At 49.8% G+C, this 18,767-nt stretch overlaps 1 long non-coding RNA gene across 1 annotated transcript in view; it reads right to left on the minus strand.

Moving 5' to 3' along the window:
• Positions 1–5,427: 5,427 nt before the first annotated feature.
• Positions 5,428–18,767, minus strand: part of LOC103671929 — a 49,617-nt gene continuing 36,277 nt past the window's right edge. The window contains exon 5 of the long non-coding RNA XR_005837683.1: positions 5,428–6,521. This is a non-coding gene — a long non-coding RNA (uncharacterized LOC103671929). The remainder of the gene's footprint in view (positions 6,522–18,767) is intronic.

Below are 18,767 nucleotides of genomic sequence, written 5' to 3' on the forward strand. Positions count from 1 at the left end.
CCCCCCCCCCCCCCCCGTTCCCTTGGCCTTCTGGGGGCCCCCCTGGTGCTGGATTCCCACCAACCTTGGGCTTTTGGAGGTTTCAATCCCTGTGTGTTCGGTGGCGTTTCCCCCTTTTCTCTCTTATTTTCAAGACCTTTACCACTAGCAGCCCCTTTATCCATGTCAGTCACCACACCCACTCCCTTCCCCAACTCCTTGGCCAAAACAGCAGCTGCCAGAGATAGAGCCCTGAGACGGACCTGGTGCTGGATTCCCACCAACCTTGGGCTTTTGGAGGTTTCAATCCCTGTGTGTTCGGTGGCGTTTCCCCCTTTTCTCTCTTATTTTCAAGACCTTTACCACTAGCAGCCCCTTTATCCATGTCAGTCACCACACCCACTCCCTTCCCCAACTCCTTGGCCAAAACAGCAGCTGCCAGAGATAGAGCCCTGAGACGGACCCTGCCACCCTCTCGCGACCTTCCTTCCACTGTGTCTGCTGCCTGATGACTGGGAAGCTCCCCTTTTACACTCCTCACCTGTCTGGCGGGCTGTGGCAGTGCCCCCTCCCCACAGTGCCCGGCTGAATTGAATGATACCCTCCCCAACAACGGTCAGGCCAAGATGCACCCCCTCAGAGCCACAGTGGGGACCTAGAGACAAATCAGTTTAAGGGAGTTGGGGGGGGGGTGGAGAAGGCATTTGGTTTCTTTTCAAGCCAGTCAGTCAATAGAGCTTTCTAGGGATTGGAGGAGCAGGCATCCTGTGTTGGAGACCCATGCAGAATGAGTGAGGGAGAAAAAGAAAATAGCCTTTCAACTTTGCAAGGGTCTTTGGAGCCTCTTTACTGGGAAGCGATCAGCTGGTTCTGCCATAGCCCCAGCCCTGCAGCAAAACCTCCTCAGGGCTACCCCCGTCCCACCCCTCCCAAGCAAGGCTGAGTTTTCGAGCTTACTCCTTAAACAGTATTGACCCTGCCATGCTCACGGGCCTTGTCATCTTGGTTGCCCCCGCTTCCTCTGTGACAGGTCTGTTGCTGGCGGTGGACAGGTGAAATCCGCACTCCAGCCCACTTCTGGCTCTGCCCCCACTCCCTGAGGGGAGCGGTCCATCAGAACGCAGCCTATGCCATGGTACATGGTTTTATCTTGACCACACTAGGACTCTTAGATAGAAATTAGCCTGTCCCTTTTTACAGATCATTAAAAAAATGAAAATACCACCTGTGGAGAGAATCTCCTCTTCCTTGCCCTGCTGCTCCACCTGGACTGCGCGGGTAGCACCAGCCAGGGTGTGAGCCAGGGCCGGTGGGCTGGGGATGGGCAGAATGGGGAGAAAGGCTGGGAGACTCTGCCTTTGACAGGGTTGTTTTGTGTAACTGACCCCATCCAGGACAGGAGGAAGGGCATTTCCCAGCCTCTGTGTCCCGGCCGGGCTGCTCAAATCCAGGCACGAACTACGTTCTGCAGGGGCCAGACCTACCTTTGTTTTTACTGTGGCCCCAATTCCAGGGCTTTGGGGGCATGCAGGGATTCGGGTTTCCATTTACAGGTGGAAGGGATTGCAGAGGAAAAATATTGTCTGAATTCCCTGTCCCCTCTGGGAAATGATTTCCTTGGCCTTGTCCCCTAACTCTGTGATATCTCAGTTTTCTGGACTCCAACACCCTTCCAGGCCCCTCACATGGGCCCCTAGACCACACCACCCACCTTAGACCGCCCCTCCCATTACTGAATCTGTGGGCAGCTTGTCAGTGTCTGCTGGCACAGGGCCTCCATGATTCTCAGCCAGAGCAAGTCCCTGTGTGGCCCATCGGGTCTGGCCACTCCAGATGTTGCCCCACGGGCATTCCCTGGCACCCTTTTCTCGGGGGCCTACAGACTCCCAAGGACGGGAGGTCCTGCAGTAAACCTGCCTGCCTGATACGTGCAGAGCGCTGTTTTTCTGCTTCATGCAGGTGTCCTGTGGCTCTTACTGTCCCTCATAGGGCACAGAGTCCCCAGCGAAGGGAGGCAACAATCCAGGGCTGGAGCTCAGGGTCAGCAGGCTCAGAATTCACCAGGGGTAGCCCAGACTTCAACTCTTGCTTTTTTGGGTATCTTCAGGGCCCTCATCCCTTAGTGCCCAGGCACCCCAGCTCTGCCAAGCAGTGAGGGTGCTGGCAGGAAGAGTCTGCTGGCTGTGTGTGAACCTCTGGTGTCCTGGATCTCTCTCCACTAGACGTGGCAGCATTTTTGAGTTATGGATTGCCACGTGCTGCCTTGCATGGTTGAACCGCTTCTGAGGTCTGCTAGGCATCCTGTCCCTTGTGCCCTGTCCCCTCTGTTGCCAGTGAGTCACAATGGCCTATGCTTATCTACAGCAATAATACATAGGGAGTGCCCATGAAATCCTCTTGTCCTAGTCCCTCACTCTCTGCATGGGTCTCCTGGGGGAGGCAGTGCTGAGTGGGTCAGTTCCTGAGAACCTGCACTGATGGAGCTCTGGGCCGCGCAGATATCATCATGGGGGATGCAGAAAGGAGGGAGGCCCGGCCCCAGAGCTATGGCTAAGGCAGGGAGGATACCTTCCACCCTGAGGCCACCCTAGACCTGGAGGAGCTGCTGGCCCCGGCTCTCCCACTTGGAAGTGGGTGGGACTGTCTCCCAACTGCAGCGGCTCTTCAGAAGGACACATGACTGGTTTGTGCGCCCATCGCCTGCTCTGTCTCCATCGGTCTCTTTGTCTGTTCCTTTTCACATTCGTGCACATCAAATATACTGGTGTTTGTGTTCCAGGACTGACTCTGATCCATCTCTGTTTCTTCTATTTTGGAGCCCCTTTCTTAGGGGCCGCTGAAGGCCAAGCCCTTCACACCGTGTCGTGCTGCTGTCCTAAACCAGGAGGACTGTTGGGTGGAGACACCCCGTGAGGAGGGCCGGTGGTATTCCCTGACAGTCCTTTTTACCATCTCTGCTCTGACCCTCCCAGGAACGAGAATTCTCCACCTAACCCCCCATTCTTCACCAGGAGCATGATCTGGTCCATAATCTTACTTTGGTCTGAAGCTGCAAAGCAGATGGGGAGGCGTGGGCAGTCATCCAGGTTGGCTGCACCGGCTCAGGAGATGAGCTCTTCTTGATATAGACCAGCCATGACCTGGGGTGGCTCATGAGTCAAGAGGGGCCAAGCGGGGAGGCTGAGGCTACTCCAAAGAGCTGAGCCACCAGGGCCCCTTATTTTCATTACATCAAAAGCGATGCTTTGAAGAAACAGAGCTCCGCACTCCTTCCTAGCAACTCTTCATTCCCTGAGAGGTGACTTTGAAGGGAATAATCCTTCCCTACTTTGTGTACCTCTGCTCTGTCTACTGTCCCTCATCCTCCTCTCCCCCCACCATGCTCCTGCCTACTTTCCTACTTCCAGAAAGAGAAATTGTTCGGTCAGTTCAACTAAACCCAGATGGCTTGGTCCTGACTGCCACAGCCACTGGTTTTCTGGATGGAGCAGGCAGTGTGCTTTCCGAGTTGCTGGGAAGGTCCTCTGCCTCCCCCACTCCCTTAAAGGTATTCATTTCTTTGACTGAAACCGTTTCCCTTTATAAAAACAAGCAAGCATAAAGCCCTGACAGCCATTTACATGTTAGTATAAACAAATATATAAGGCTCTTGCCTTAGAGCAGGTTTTTAGAGAAAGAGGCAAGCGTCATGAAATAGGGTCTACCTTATGGAGCTTCAGAGAAAAGGCAAGAGGTAGGGCTCAGAATAAGAAGTCTGAGGGTACCCAAGACCCTTCTTACCTGGCCAGCTCCTTCTGTTCTCTATTCAACGGATGCTTTCCTTTCTTGATATTTTCCTTCTTCACCTCCTCTGCCCCACCTTCATCTAATCCAAAGGGACCCTCCGATGACACTGCATTGAGGCAAGGGCCCCAGGAGAGCTAATGCCAAGGACCCTGGCTGATCTTCTGACATCTGCCCACCCTTCACGAGAGCCTAATCTTTAATTAATAACAATGAGTGAATGACCATAACCTTGCCTTTCCTTCTGGGGTGCCCATCTCAGAAGGATAGCTTGGTCCACACCCATGGTGCAACTGGGGATAGCTGGACGGCCTGTGTTTGGTGAGCAGGGAAACAGGTTCAGGGAATGGGAGCAACTGACTGATCACACTGCAAGTTAGAGGGACTGGTCTTAATAATTTTAACAACAGCTGCAGTTCTTACCACTGTCAGCTCTGAGACTTGTACTGACTACTGGGACTGCAACGAGGCAGGGCACTGAGTGTGTCTGCACGATCTCAAATGTTCTCCCACTTGAGGTGGGTACTGTTATTCATCTTTTTCAAGAGGAAATCTGGTGGCAACCAGTCCACAACATGGACTTACCACATTTCTCTGCAAATCACTTTTTTGTTTGAGTGTAAGAAGACAACACTCTGGGGAGGATTTGTGAAGAGTCAAGTGCCCCTTTTACTTTGATGAGATTCTGGACATCATTAGAGTCCAGCCCATCCAAATGCTATTCACAAAGAGAAATTAATCTTTAGGAGGGGGAGTTTTGGGGGGGGAGTTGGGATTATGAGGAAGGAGGTATAGGGTGCCCTCTTAGCCAAGACCTAAAAAAAAAAAAAATAGGCACAAGGAGGGAGGGTTGTAACATTTTGGCCTCCGGCAGCCCTGGGTTTAAGATTGACATCTTCACCTCCCACATGTGGCTCTATTTTTGCCCTTGGCCTTTTCCCTTTGATTCTATTTCTTTCTCTTAAGATGAAGCCCGAGCCCCTAGCTGTTGGCACTCTCGGAGGATTTGTAATGACCAAATGAAATCTTTCTCCTTCTGAAAACTCAGGTGCACCTGAGAATTGGCCTGTTTCATTCAGATTCTTATGGGATACCTACAGTGAGCCAGGGGTAGTCATGGGGGTGCTTGTACAGCTAGCCGGGGAGAAAGACACTGAATGGGCACTCACAGAGATAGTTACGTCATTGCAAAGTTGGTTAGCCCTCCAAGAGAGAAACTTCTAACAGAGGAAGCTGACTCTTCTATAGACATAGGTGAGGATTCCCCAGGGTGGAAGGGAAGACACACACACACACGCAGTGCAGACCTTCAGGTCAAATACTGGTTTTTTCAGAGATGGGCTGGCTACTGCTCACTGTCTGGAAATGCAGACGTTGACTGTGCCTAGATGGGTACAGTGCAGAAGAAAGCCAGCACACAGTGGGTATGTTCAGGAACGCTTAATGAATGAAGCCTGACAGTGTCGGCCCTAGTAAGCCCACCCTAAAGACCAGACTGACTGTTCCAGAGCCCCACAGGCCCCTTTGGGAACCTGATGCTACGAATCCTATTTGGACAATGACCATTCCTGCCATATCTGCGCTCACATCCATTGAGCAACTCACTGTCCTACCCCCTCTTGCCAAAACATTCGTCTCCGCAAAGCCCTGCCAGCTTCACTCTCAGGGTCTTGGGAGCTTGACCCAAGACCCAGCTCCACTGACTTGTCCATTGCTTCATTCTGGTGACACAGTTCTTGGTGTGGGCAAAGATGTTCCTTCAGTGCCAAGCGCTCAGGGTGGCTGTTGGCGTGTCTTGGCTTCCCAGGCTTGTGGCGACACCATGCCAGTTTCTGGTCACAGGGCCTGCTCCTCTTCTGTCTGGTCTTCTCCTTTTCTGCCTCTTCTAAGGACACTTGTCACTGGCTTGAGGGCCTATCTCGGTAACCCAGGATGATCTTATCTCCAAGACCCTTAGCTCAATACATCCGCAAAGACCCTTTTCCCAAATAAGGTCGTGTTCACATGGTCCCAAGGGTTTGAATGTGACTAGACCTTTTTGGGGGGGTGGGAGGGGCACCATTCAACCTCCTATAGGGATTAAGGGGGGAGATTTCTACTGAAGCCCTTGCCTCCTGTACCGGTTAAGAGCGCGAGCTAGAAGTATAGTGTGGGGTAATCTGGGAGAGAACTCAAGGATCTAGCTTGAGGATGGAGCTCTTCGTCCCAAAACACACCCAGCTGCTGTGGTTTTTCAGTTTAGATGCAGATTTGACTATTTCCCTCCCTACTCCAGACTCTTTAATGATCTCCCATTATCTTTAGTATCCAGCTCTCTGCCTCCTCCAGGCTTATACAACCCTCTGTGGTTTGGCCTCATTCCTCACCTCCCCCTCAGTCCTGCGCAATCTGGAGAGAACAGCGTGTCATTTCCCCGCAGCCCCTGCTCCTGCCCCTGTGCTCCTCTCACTGGAACACTCCTACTGCTCTTGCAGCCGGCAGCACGGTCTCCATCCACTGCAGTTCTCGGGTTCGTTCAGGCCAACTCCGGGTGGGAGCCGTCTCCCTGGAAACTCTCCGTGTGACAGCCTGCCAGCGGCAGTGGCTATGCTCTTCCAGTGCTGTCGATGCGACGGATTTCATGTGTCCATCCACCCCACTGTGTGCCAGGCCCTGCGCTAGGCCCCCGGCACAGCAGGGAACAAGGCAGACTCATCTCTGCCCTCCCCGAGTGATGTCTTCCCCTGCATTACAGGACGCAGAGAACCCTGATGGGCTGGCTGATGGAGGAGAAAAGGAATTAAGTGGAGTTAGGGGTTGACAACTATGTCTATGTCTGATTTAGTCAGGACAGGGGGTGAAGTGGGAGGTGGGGTGAAGAGCAGCCTCCAGGGAGAAAGGAAGTCAGGTGCAGAGGCTGGGAACTCAGAGAGAGCAGGGTCCCTGAGGGTCTGCATTAGCTCCCAGGGGTGAACAATGGAGTTCATGGGAAGCCGGGCCTGAATCATGAAATGTCTTGTAAACCAAGGCAGGGAGAGACAGATGATAAACAAGAAAATAACAGGTTATAATACATTGAAACAGAAGCGTAGGCAAATGAGCAGGTAGCTCCTTTAGCCTGGGCGGCCCTGAGAGGTCTTTGGGCAGAGATGACCACTAGCCTGGAATCTGGATAATGAGGGTCGGCCTGTCTTCGAAGATGGGGAGGACTCATGCAGAGAAGACTGCTAGTAGGAAGGCCCGAAGGTGGGAATGAGTTCAGAGAGTCCAAGGAACAGATAAAAGGCCACTGTGGCTGGTGCTTGTGAGGAAAGGGGTAAGGAGTACAAGATGGGGACAGAGTCAGAGTGTGGAGGCCCCTGGAGGCCTTATCGGGGAGGTGGGGAATGAGGAAGAGAGATGGAGAGAGTTCTTAAGGATGGAGAATTGTGGGACCTGGCCCAGCCCCCTCCCAGGAACCCCTCCTAAGGGACAGGACCAGGCAGGGGAGGATTGCAGGCAGAGCCTGGGGTCCCTCATACCCCTAGCACGTGTCTTGTTCTCCTAGAGGCTGGGGCATGGATTGGGTTAGCACAACTGAAAGGTGGGTCTGTTTGGTTTTGGCAAACCCTTCTCTCTACCTGTTACATAAGCATTCTTGCCCTGGGGAACATTGCAACAGGCTGCAGAGGCCCTCCTGAAGCTACCTGGATGCTCAGGCCACCATCCCACCCACAGACCTTGGAGTCTCCAGGGTCTGGCAGTATTAGGACACCCCAGAGTAGGGCAATGGTGGGGAAATAACAGTCTGACTTGGTTCTCCCACATTCATGATCTGTATGACTTTTGATGAGACACTGAGCCCCTCTGAGATTTAGCTCAGTGGATGTAGTCCAAATTTAGTTTAATTCACTGGGAGCACATTCTAGCCTCCCTCCAGGAGGGAGTGTAGAAGCAACCACGTTGAAGGCTTGGAGCAACCAGAGAGAGTATTAGATTCCAATTCAGCACAGCAAACATTTTTAAATGGAATATTAGGCATTCGTGTTATTAAAAGTTTTTTGGGGAGCACCTGGGTGGATCAGTCAGTTAAGCATCTGACTCTTGATTTTGGCTCAGGTCATGATCTCAGGGTAGTGAGATTGAGCCCCACGGCAGGCTCAGTGGGGAGTCTGCTTGGGATTCTCTCTCTCCCTCGCCCTCTGCCCCTCACCCTGTTTGTGTGTGCTCTCTTTCCCTAAAATAAATAAATAAATCTTTAAAAATAAAAAAATAAAATAAATAAAAGATTTTGGGCATTGCCCCCAGGGGATTTTTCACTGGTCAACTCTGGCCCACCACCCTGCGGGTCATAGGGTGACCAGCCATTCTGGTTTGCCTGACACTAAGAGGTTTCCTAGGATATGGGATTTTCTGTGCCCCAACTGGGAAAGTCTTGTGCAAACCAGGGCCAACTGGTAACCCTAGCTGGTGGGAGTTTAAAACATCTCACCATTTGGGTTTCTTTTGTTCTCTCAGCATGTTCTTTGGCCTTTCCTTCAACTCCTTGAGCTGTTCCTCCCAGTTTTCCAAATAATTCCTTTTGGTTTATGTTAGTCAGTTGATTCTGTTGCTTGTAACCAACCCCTCCCCTACTCTCTACAGGTGCACAATCCAGATTCCCTCTACATGCCTTTTTTAAAACATTTGACTGTCACCTGCAATCAGATCTTTAACCCTCGCGCTCTGATTTCCTTACCTTCACAAGTTGCTGGTCATGCCTTGAACTAATACCTCCTGTCTAGTTCCCACTCCACCTCCAGGAGACCTTGCCTGTTATGGTCTAGGCTTGGCATCCTGGAAGAAGTTCTGACATGGTTGCACCCCAGCCTAAACCCTTCACTCATAAATGGTAAAGCACCCAGAAATGCAGATGACCTTTCAAATTTTGTATATACCCCAGGATTCAGTTCGAATCCAATTGGGATTAATCTGATTTAGGAGCTGTCCTTTTCTGCAGTAGGGTCCCTGGGAGTCCTTTAAAGGTAGACAGTCTGCCAACCACCTTTGGGTGGACAGTCAAGGACATCTAGTGCCCACCGCCTCCTTGGCTTGTCCACAGGCACCTTCCTGAGACAGTCTTTCCAAAGCCGAGGGTCAAGGCAGGGGACAGAACCTTGTCTGCAACTCTTCGATACCAAAAAAGCAAGCCTCTGCCTCGGATTGCTTTAGAAATGAAAACGCAATGACATTAGGCATTATTTTGCTGACTTTTGCTCAATCGGTTCCCCAGGGTCTTAGGCCTGTTGACCAGCAGGACCAGATGGCACCTTTTGCAGGAATATCTCCTCATTTCTGCCTTTGTGTAGGCCCTGAATATCCTAAGAAACAAGTTTTCTTCTTCTGATGGACATATCTGTGCATCAGATATATTTTTCATATATTTTCCTTTCTATGACTCTGCTGAAGGCACTTGACATCAATCCTAGCTTACATTTCATGTCCTTGAGATGACAGCTGACCTTGTTGCACAGGAGGAAGGCGCAGGGAAGGGAGAGGGAGGGAAGGGGAAGGACCAGGAAATGGAAGGAGCCAGATTGCTCTACATTCATAACTCTCTTTTGCCACCAGCCACTTGCTCGGTCTTTCTGGAATGTGGCCTTCTACACTCCATGTTGCCCTGAGAACTTCCTGATTGCCTAATGAAAGATGCAACATCTCAGGCTTTGAAATCATTAGACCTGAGTTTGAACCTCAGGTCCCTGACTTATGTGGGCATGTTACATAACCTGTCTAAGCCTCAGTTTCTTCATCTAAAAATGGGGCTAATACTAGTCCAAAGCTCCCAGAGTTGTGGAGACCAGATAAGACAATGTTCGACGAGTGCTTGGCATCCACTCAGTGTCAGATATTAGGAGAAATATTCTCCTTCATTAGTCTCACAAGTCAAATGCAAGCAGATGTCACTCTAGCAAGCATTTCTGGACTCCTGCTGATGTGGTCACCATGGCCAAAATCATGGGCTTTGAATGCTTCTGACCTGAACTGGCCCACTTATTTTTAATAGGGAGTCAAATTCCTTCATTTCTAGGCACACGAGTTTTCTCATCTGTAAAATGGGAATGATAAAACTTATTCTATAGGATTATTGTGAAGGTTAAGTTAAATAACATGCCTAACATGCTTAGTACAGGTCCATGATTCCTTACTCAAAACCCATGGGATTTTGCAAAGCTCCTTTTTGGATTTCAGAAAAATAGTAACATTTATATGCTGTATATTTTGTAGCTTCTGGGCCAGGTGTAAATCAGTACCTCATGGTCAAACGCGTTATTACTTCTACATGGAAATCTAGAATATCATATTAAGTGGGGGTAAATAAAAACTCTAAATGGCCTTACAATTCTTACCTTGTGAGACAGACAGGGCAAGTATAAAATTCCTACTTGACAGATAACAAACTAAAGATCAGCGTAGTGGACTGTTTAAGATCACATTGTTCAGGGGCGCCTGGGTGGCTCAGTTGGTTAAGCATCTGCCTTCGGCTCAGGTCGTGATCCCAGGATCCTGGGATCGAGCCCTGCGTCGGGCTCCCTGCTCAGGAGGAGACTGCTTTTCCCTCACCCACTCCTCCTGCTTGTGCTCCCTCTCTCTCCCTCCGTCAAATAAATAAATAAAACCTTAAAAAAAAAAATCTCATCGTCCATGTTTGACAGCATGAGGATCCCAAGGCCATCTGAGTCCTAGGGACTCTCCCTATTATACCACACAGTGTGACAGACTTGACCCTACAACCTTTCTTTTTGCTTAATGAACTCTAACCACTCCCCTCCACACACGTAAAGGGGCTACTAAGTAGTCAAGTTTTCTTCTCATCTTTCTAAAGGTATGTATGTATATTTCTACATTCTTTTCATATTCTGCCTTTTTTGCTTCGGTACCTGGTACACATTTCTCTGTGTGATATCATGTCATCACTTTTAAAAACTATAGAGTCTTCCGGAATCTTAATATAACCCAGATAGCTTAGCTATTCCCCTATCACCGAGTATTTGCATGTTTCCAATTTTACGCTGTTCTAAAGTAACGCACAGTCGCTCACCTTAAACTTTGCCTTGGGGATGAGCAAGCACGTGGATCTGAAAACACCTGTCCCCTGAGCCCCTGGCTGGCCGGCAGCCTTTGGGAAATTGTATTTCCAGGCCCTTCAGCTATGTATTTGCTGTTCCCAATCAGCTAATCAATTAGGGCTTATTGAGTGCCTGTGTGGGGAACAGGGTGCTCTTTGGTGCTGGACGAAGTGCAGAAGCAGAAGCACAGACGCACGAGATTCTCTGCAGGGTCTGTGCGTGTAACCAAGCAGGCACTGCAACTTCAAACCAAGCTGGGTTTGCGTCCAGCCAGTGAGGTCTTCTAAGCAGAACTGGTCAAGGTGGGCACCAAAGTGTGACATTAGTGGTGAATAGCAAGAACTTTAAAGAGATCTCTGATCTATCCTCTTGCCTGTCAAGGGTGTTGGTTCTGTTTAGGAAGAAGGTGCTAAAAATGAAATTGTGAGTAAGGAAATCAAGGTCAGGGGTTCCATGAAGCCTTCCCGAATTTGTCAAGTTTTACTTTCAGCCTCTAATGGTGAGGGTGAACCATTAAAAATCAAAATAAAGTACTTCCCTGCCTCCCCTTGGTGGGGCTCAGCAAAACAATAAAAAAGACCTGGTTGTTGGTTTTTACCTTGATTGCCCTTAAGCAAATTGCTTAACCTCTCTCTGCCTCTCTTGCCCATCCGTCAAATGGGAACAACAGTAATGCTCTCATGGGACTCACAGGACTGTAACAAGGATTGCTTGAGATCCCGACAAATGCTTTAGAAAGAACAAAAGGTTGCCCAAATGATCTGAGGGAGGCTGGGGACCACATCCCATTCAAGCACCCAGCACAGCGTGGGTCTGGCACACAGTAGGAGCTCAATAAACATTTGTTGAGTGTACAAGGGAATTGGCAGCTGTTACCATGAGCCCATAAAGTGCAGAGAACCACACATCATTCCATCGACTCAGAGCCTAAGGAGGCAGCTCCCTAAACCCCAGCCGCACCCCCGTATCCATCCTCCCTAGAGCAGTCCCCATCCTGTCACCCCTGTATCTACTATAAGGAGTCCCACATTCAGGGCAGCAGAGATTCAAAGCCTAAATTTTACCCCCAATGGGGGAACAGAAGCAAGCACTGACCTCAGCCCACCTCCTCAGGTTTCAAGGGCTGCAGGACTCACTGTCGTCACAAGGGACTGGCCAGGTCAGCCCTCATTTCCCGCTCCTGGCTGCTGAGGCCAGGGAATGTTGGGCCATTGTGTCCGCAGCCAACAGCAGCCCTCTGGCCAGTGCAGGACACCTGGCATCAGACACCAGCCGTGCCCTGATCTACCTCCAGCTGGGGCCTCAGGTGCCCCATCATCTCCTAGCCCAGCCAGCCTGCTGTCCGAGCATTTGGTACCAACAACTGAGACCCCCCACCCCCACCCTGCCGAGCTGACCTGTGCTGAGGAGCCCACTGGCTGGACTTTCCCAAGGAGCTTTCCTGTATTTCTTGCGTCAATGCCATCCTTCTCCTTGTGATATCCGAGAGGAAACGATGAGCTGTAAAAGCCTGCAGCTGTGGGGTTGTGACAAGTGGTCACTTTCCAAAGCCTGATTTATTTTCCTTTCTTTCTTTCTTTCTTTCTTTCTTTCTTTCTTTCTTTCTTTCTTTCTTTCTTTCTTTCTTTCTTTCGGAGAAGCAGACTCCCTGCTGTGCAGGGAGCCCAATGTGGGGATTGATCTCAGGACCCACTGGGATTATGACCTGAGCTAAAGGCAGACACCTAACGACTGAGCCACCCAGGTGCCCCCAAAGCCTGATTTCTTTCCTCATGCTTTTGTCTCTTTGCTTTCCACCCAAATACAAAGTCCATGGGGCAGGGCACCTGGCTAACTCTTTCACTGCTTTCTCATCGCAGTGCTGAGAACTGCATCTGCCCCAAATCAGGTGCTTCATTAATATTTGTGAATGAATAAGTGAACAAGTGAAATTTTTGCAATTATTACTATAATAAATGATAGTTACTATAAATAAGTGATTATTGTAACTAACTTTAAAAAGAAGCCATAATTTCCATAGTCTTTCAGGATTAACATACATATTATCCAGCCTTATTCATTGGTTATGTATTCATGCAGTCATTCGGCTATTCACTAAACCTTGTGCTTGATCTGTAGGAGCTGGGAATTGAATAGTCATATAATGTAGTCAGGGCTATAAAATAGGGGTACAAAGTTCTAGGACGGTCACTGATGGGGAGATTTGACCTAGTCAGGGAGGTCGGTGGAAGCTATCTGGAGTAAGTCCCATTTGAGCCAAGATCTACACAAGGAGAGTCATTAACGGGGAGCCACAGAAAACTGTAGGAAGAGGGGATGCCATGTGAAAGGCCCAGTGGAGGAAGGGAATGTGCCAGGAGGAGGAACTGTGGGTCAGCTGGGGATTGAGGAGTCAGCTGCCCTTGGAGGGGACAGAGGAGCAGATGTTCAGCAGCATCCAGATGTGCTCAATGGGCGCCCGGGACCAGGGCAGGGTGCCTTTTAGGAGATGTCACCTCCCCTAGGAGACCGTTGCCAACCCTCCAGTCCTCCCTTGTATTCCCATGGGACTCAGGGCTTCCCTCATTGTTTAACTTATCAAAGTCTACTTAATGATCTCTTTTCTTCCTTTTTGGCCTCCTCATCTCTTGGCTATTCATCTCTTGCCTCCAGCACCTAACACAGTGCCTAGGACACGATGGCGTTCCCATTAGTGTTGATGAAGGGATGCATGGAGAGCCCTCAGATCACGGAGCACACTGGACGGGGAGTTGACTTTCTACGCACTCAGGAAGCCCCCGCTGAGCTCCGTGCTGCAAACAGGAGAGAGGGGACAGTGGTCTCGCCTAACGTCCTAAGGAGAAGGGAGCCAGAAGGCTGGAAAAGAGAAAGGTCAGGGGATGAGATGCAGTTAGTGCCACGTGAGGGAAAGAAGGATTTCGAACACCATCCTTCATAGGAAGGAGGGATGACAGTTTCAAGGAAGATTTATTTTCCAGATGCTGAAAAGAAATTTCAGCAGGTAAAGTTGCATAAGTTTACACAGATGAAAAAGAACATCTGCTGGTATTTCACAGATTCTCATGTATTATGTGCCAAGCACCGTCCTCAGGGTTTTGCAAGTATCAAGCCCTTTAAGCCCTCATAATGATTGCTTGATGCACTTAGCTATGACTCTATTTTATAGGTGGGAAAACTGAGCTGCAAAGAGTACTCCTCCCTACCCTCCAGCCCACCTCTAGGGCCAAGCAGCCAGGAAGTGACAGAGCCAAGCTCTGAACCCAAGCACTTTGACCTGGAAGCCAAGCTCTTACTCCCACCCTGCGCCGCTCCGAAGCCAGCCCTTGCTGTGCTGCTGGCATACCTGATGATTTGGTATCTTTGCAAAGACCCTCCTGAGAGGGAGGCATGATTTTTTCCCATTTTGCAGAGAAGAAAACTGAGGCTTAACGACATCAGTTTACCAAAGATCAGCCAGCGGGTCAGTGGCAGAGCCAGGATCTATGATGACAGACACCCTTCCTGCCTCTCTTATTCCCTCACTGCTCTTGGTGGAGCTCTACGCCGGGGTCATCTTCTGTGCCACTCCCTTGGCAGCTTGGGAACTTCAGCCAAGGCCTGGCAGTTGGTGTACCCTGTGCTCACGGCTGACTCAGCAGCCCCTTCTCTACTCCCTGGCTTCCCATCCTAACGCTGAGCCTCTACCCTGCCATGACAGAGACAGGGACATCATCCCAACCTGGCACGGGATTAGCTAAGTCCATCAGCAACTTTTGGGGGAAAAAATAGGTGCAGTTGAAATCTATTTATACTATCCTGATGGGCAGGAAGGCGTCAGTCCGATCTAGGGAAGGTGGTTAAGGATTCAGCAAGTCAGCATCCCAGGGCCCTGCAAGGCCAATGTGAAACATTCCCGGCAGGGCTTGGAGCCTCAAGCAGACTTGCTGTCTCACCAGTTGGATGACAGGATTCTCTTCCTAGTGCTGCCTACCCCCGCTCTCCTGCTTCATATCTCAAGGGCTCCCTTTGCTCAACGGAGCTGGCAGGCTCATGGTGTACCTGAAACAAGGGAAAAGGGCAGTTGGGCCCAATCCAGTCTCTTTGACACAGAGTCCTAGGGCCAACTTGGTAGTTCAGGACTGTTATCCTGCATCTTGTGATTACCTTTCTGCTCAATAACCTGACTCAAAGGACATCTGATGCAGGCTTCACTACTCAGTTCCCCTTCCTAAGGTGACACGTTGCTGTGACAGTCTGTGCCTTGGTCTCCCCATGTGTGAGAACAGAAACTTCTCAAGCTTCTAGCACATACAAGCTTGACCAAGGGAGCTCTCCCTGAGACAATAACTGAAAAGATTTCCTTTTGCGGGCCAAGGTAGGGGGCAGGAAGACACTTGGTTTTCAGGATCAGGCTGACCTGGGTTTAAACCCTGGATTTGCCTCTTCCTGTCTATGTGATCTCTGAGCCTTGGAAATCATAACCAATCCAATTCTCAAAACAGTCCTCTGAGGTAGGTGCTATCTCTAGTTACATGGGTTTTTTTGGTTTGTTTGTTTGTTTTTTTTTAGTAGGCTCCACACCCAGCATGGAGCCCAACGTGGGGCTTGAACTCACAACCCTGAGATCAGCACCTGAGCTGAGATCAAGAGTCAGATGCTTAACTGACTGAGCCACCTAGGCACCTCTCTAGTTACATCTTATAATTGAGAAACTGGGGTGTAGAGAGGTAAATGCACTTGCCCAAGGTCACAGAGCTGGTAGGTAGCAGAGTCAGGTGGCCTAGCTCTGGTCTGTGCTCCTAAGCAGCAGCTTACACTGCCCTGCTTCCTGTGAGACCTGAAGAGCAGAATTCTGATCCTGGTCCTGCCAGCAGCTTAAGTTACACGGTCGCTTGGGTCCCATCTATAAAATGAGGGAGAAGAGCCCTGATCTTGGAGGCACTATCTTAGCCTCTAAGTTGTTTCTGAGAGTGTGTTGTCTCTGCGCAGCAGCCCACAAGGTGCTGGAACGGCTGTGGGCAGAGGTCTCCTCCTTGCCCCCCATACCGCCATGTCCTGCGTCCTCGCCTTGGCTTCAGGGATCAGCAACCAGGGCAGGGAAAGGGCATCTTCACAGGGTCTCCCTGTCTGCCCACAGCAGCCCTCTTACGGAGCTCCAGGGTGCGGTGAGGAAAGGAGTGGGCTTCTGGACAGCGTGGACCATGCTGGTAAGCTGCATCTTCCCCCACATCAAAGTTTGCTTGTCTTCTTCATCACACTGCGAGACCAACTTAAAGTAATTCTGAGAATCTCAGTACTGAAGGGGGATGGGCAGTGAGGACAGGGATGCAGGAGCGTTCTCTTCAGCAGCTCAAAGCCAGCTGGCTGTGAGCCCTCTTAACAGCCAGCTCAGCATAACGTAGGGCTCAAGTGAGGGCTAAGAGAGTCTGATCCCCTCCCAGTTGGCCCAAACAGAAGTTCTTCCTGAAGTTGGGGGGCAGTGTGACTTTTCCGTCATGTCCACCTTTTGGGGCTAGTCTGGCCCTTTGGAGGATTGCAGGGTCCCTCTCATGGGACAGTCCTTTATCAACTTAAGAGAGAGTCCCTGTGTCCCTGCCAACTCTTCTATTTTCTAGATTAAACATCCTCATTTCCTTTCATTCCACCACTTAGGTCAGAGTTCTTTGAGGCTTTTTTCTCACCACTCTCCAACCTCTCTTCCCAATCTGTCCTAATGGATTTTCCAGGAATCCCACCTCAGGATCTCTTTCAAAATACTACTCTCAAAACACAACACTCCAGTGTTTGGTAGGCCAGGACTCTATCTATTGTTTCTCTTCTTTATTTTTTTTTATTTTAAGATATTATTTATTTGACAGAGAAAGAGACAGCAGCAAGAGAGGGGACACAAGCAGAAGGAGTGGGAGAGGAAGAAGCAGCCTCCCAGCGGAGCAGGGAGCCGATGCAGGGCTTGATCCCAGGACCCTGGGATCACTCCCTGAGCCGAAGGGAGATGCTTAACGACTGAGCAGCCCAGGTGCCCCAATCTATTGTTTCTCTTTACCATTTCTTCCCTCCACCCCCTCCAACTCTCTAGGCTTTTTTCTGAAACTGCACCCCCCCAAAACTCCATCTACATGGTCCTCGGAGGGGCTGCCATATTCAGCTATGATTCTGTCCCCAAGGCCAGTTGATTGGCCAAGAGATTGGCACTATATTTAAGCTGTTCCAATCAATTTCTTGGGATTTGGGGATTTGAGCGCCTCTCTGGTGGCTAAAACTGAGACACAAAACTCAGCAGCTATTGGCAGCTATATTGATCGGGACAGAGTAGGCTATGCTGCAGAAATGAATCAATCCTGAGATGTTAGTTGCTTAATCCAATGAAAATGTATTTCCTTTCCATGCAAAGTTTGATGGGGGTTGGGTACTTCTCCTGGGAAGCTCTTCTCCAAGTGGTGATTCAGGGATCCAAGATCCTTCTATCCTGAGGCTCCATCCTCTTAAAAGTCTTTCACTTCCAGCTGCAAAGATGGGGGTGAAGGGAATAGAGGGCTTGGGGAAGGACGTGGAGAAGCCCTGTCTGCTCTGAACGGCTTCTGCGTGAAAGGGATGCCCATCACTTCCACCCACATTCTCCAGTCAGGTTTCAGTCTAAAGTCTCACTTGACTAACTGCAGGGGGGACCGGGAGAGGTCATCTTTCTATGTGCTGAGGGAGAAGAGAAAAAACCACGACTGGTGAAAACTATCAAATTTGGGAGAGGACACTTGCTGTCGCCATGTTTCTTTGCTGTGTGCAGAAAGCTGGTCTATACCGAGAGAAGCAGTCACAAGCAGGAGAGGGGAGAGACGGGGAGAAAGTTCCTGATTACACTGCTCCCGACGGTCATCACCTTCTCTAGGGCTTGTCTGCTGTGCGATACACCACCACGGCGTCCATCCAGGACATTACTCCTGTGCTGAGCTAATCTTGTAGGACTTTTGGTCACATACATCTAAAGGAGACCAATCATCTAATGCATTCCTTGTCTTCATATTATAATGCTATTGATGCAGACTAAATGATCACATACTCTCTTTTTCGAACCTTTTCACTTGAGCTGTTATAAATTCAAATCTCCCCATCTGGACTTCCTTGTCTAATTCAAGTGACCTCTGATAGCACATATTTTAGACACTGTGGCCCATACAATCCCTGTACAACTACGCAACTCTGCTGTTGCAGCATTGAAAGCAGCCACAGATAGTATATAAACAAATGAATGTGGCTGGGTTCCAATAAATCTGATCTTACAAAAATGACTGCAGGCTGGAATTGGCACACAGGCCATGGTTTGCCAACCCCTGATCTAGTTGGTCTTTTTAGATCTGAGCTTGGGATTCTCATTTCTCCCTACTAAACATAATCTTGTTAGCTTCAACCCATCTTTCACGTCAGCAGACATATTTTTGGATCCTGACTCCACCGTCAGCCTAGCAGCTCTCCCTCCCTGCTCTGTGTCATGTGCATATCAAATGAGCTTTCAGTGTCTTAATGGTTCATCAGACTAGCAGGCCCTTGAAAATGTAATGAGTGCTGTGACTGTGCTGCTTCTCCTGAGAAAGGTTACACTGGGAAGCCGGGACCCAAAGGGTAAGATGCTTGACAGCACTCCCTTCTAATCACTCCGTGCACGGCCGCTGCTGACCTGGAGCTAGCACCGGATCTGATTCTCTGATTTCACGGAGGGCATCTGGCTCAGGGTTGGGGCGGGAGTAATTTGGGGCTATTTTCTTCTCTGAAGAACTCCTTTATTCAACACTCATTGTGATTCAATGTGATAAACCCCATGTCTATTCCTTCCCTGTGTCCTCCAGCATCTGGGCATCCTCCATAGGTTAGAGCCACGGATCCCAATCTGAGTGCTGGGGGGAATTTAGTAAATCATCAAGGCCAGTACCCTTCATTTTACAGGTGAGAAAACATGAAGGCCGAGAT

Source organism: Ursus maritimus, unplaced genomic scaffold (assembly GCF_017311325.1).
Source record: "Ursus maritimus isolate PB19 unplaced genomic scaffold, ASM1731132v1 scaffold_25, whole genome shotgun sequence".
In the NCBI taxonomy this organism is placed as follows: domain Eukaryota; kingdom Metazoa; phylum Chordata; class Mammalia; order Carnivora; family Ursidae; genus Ursus; species Ursus maritimus.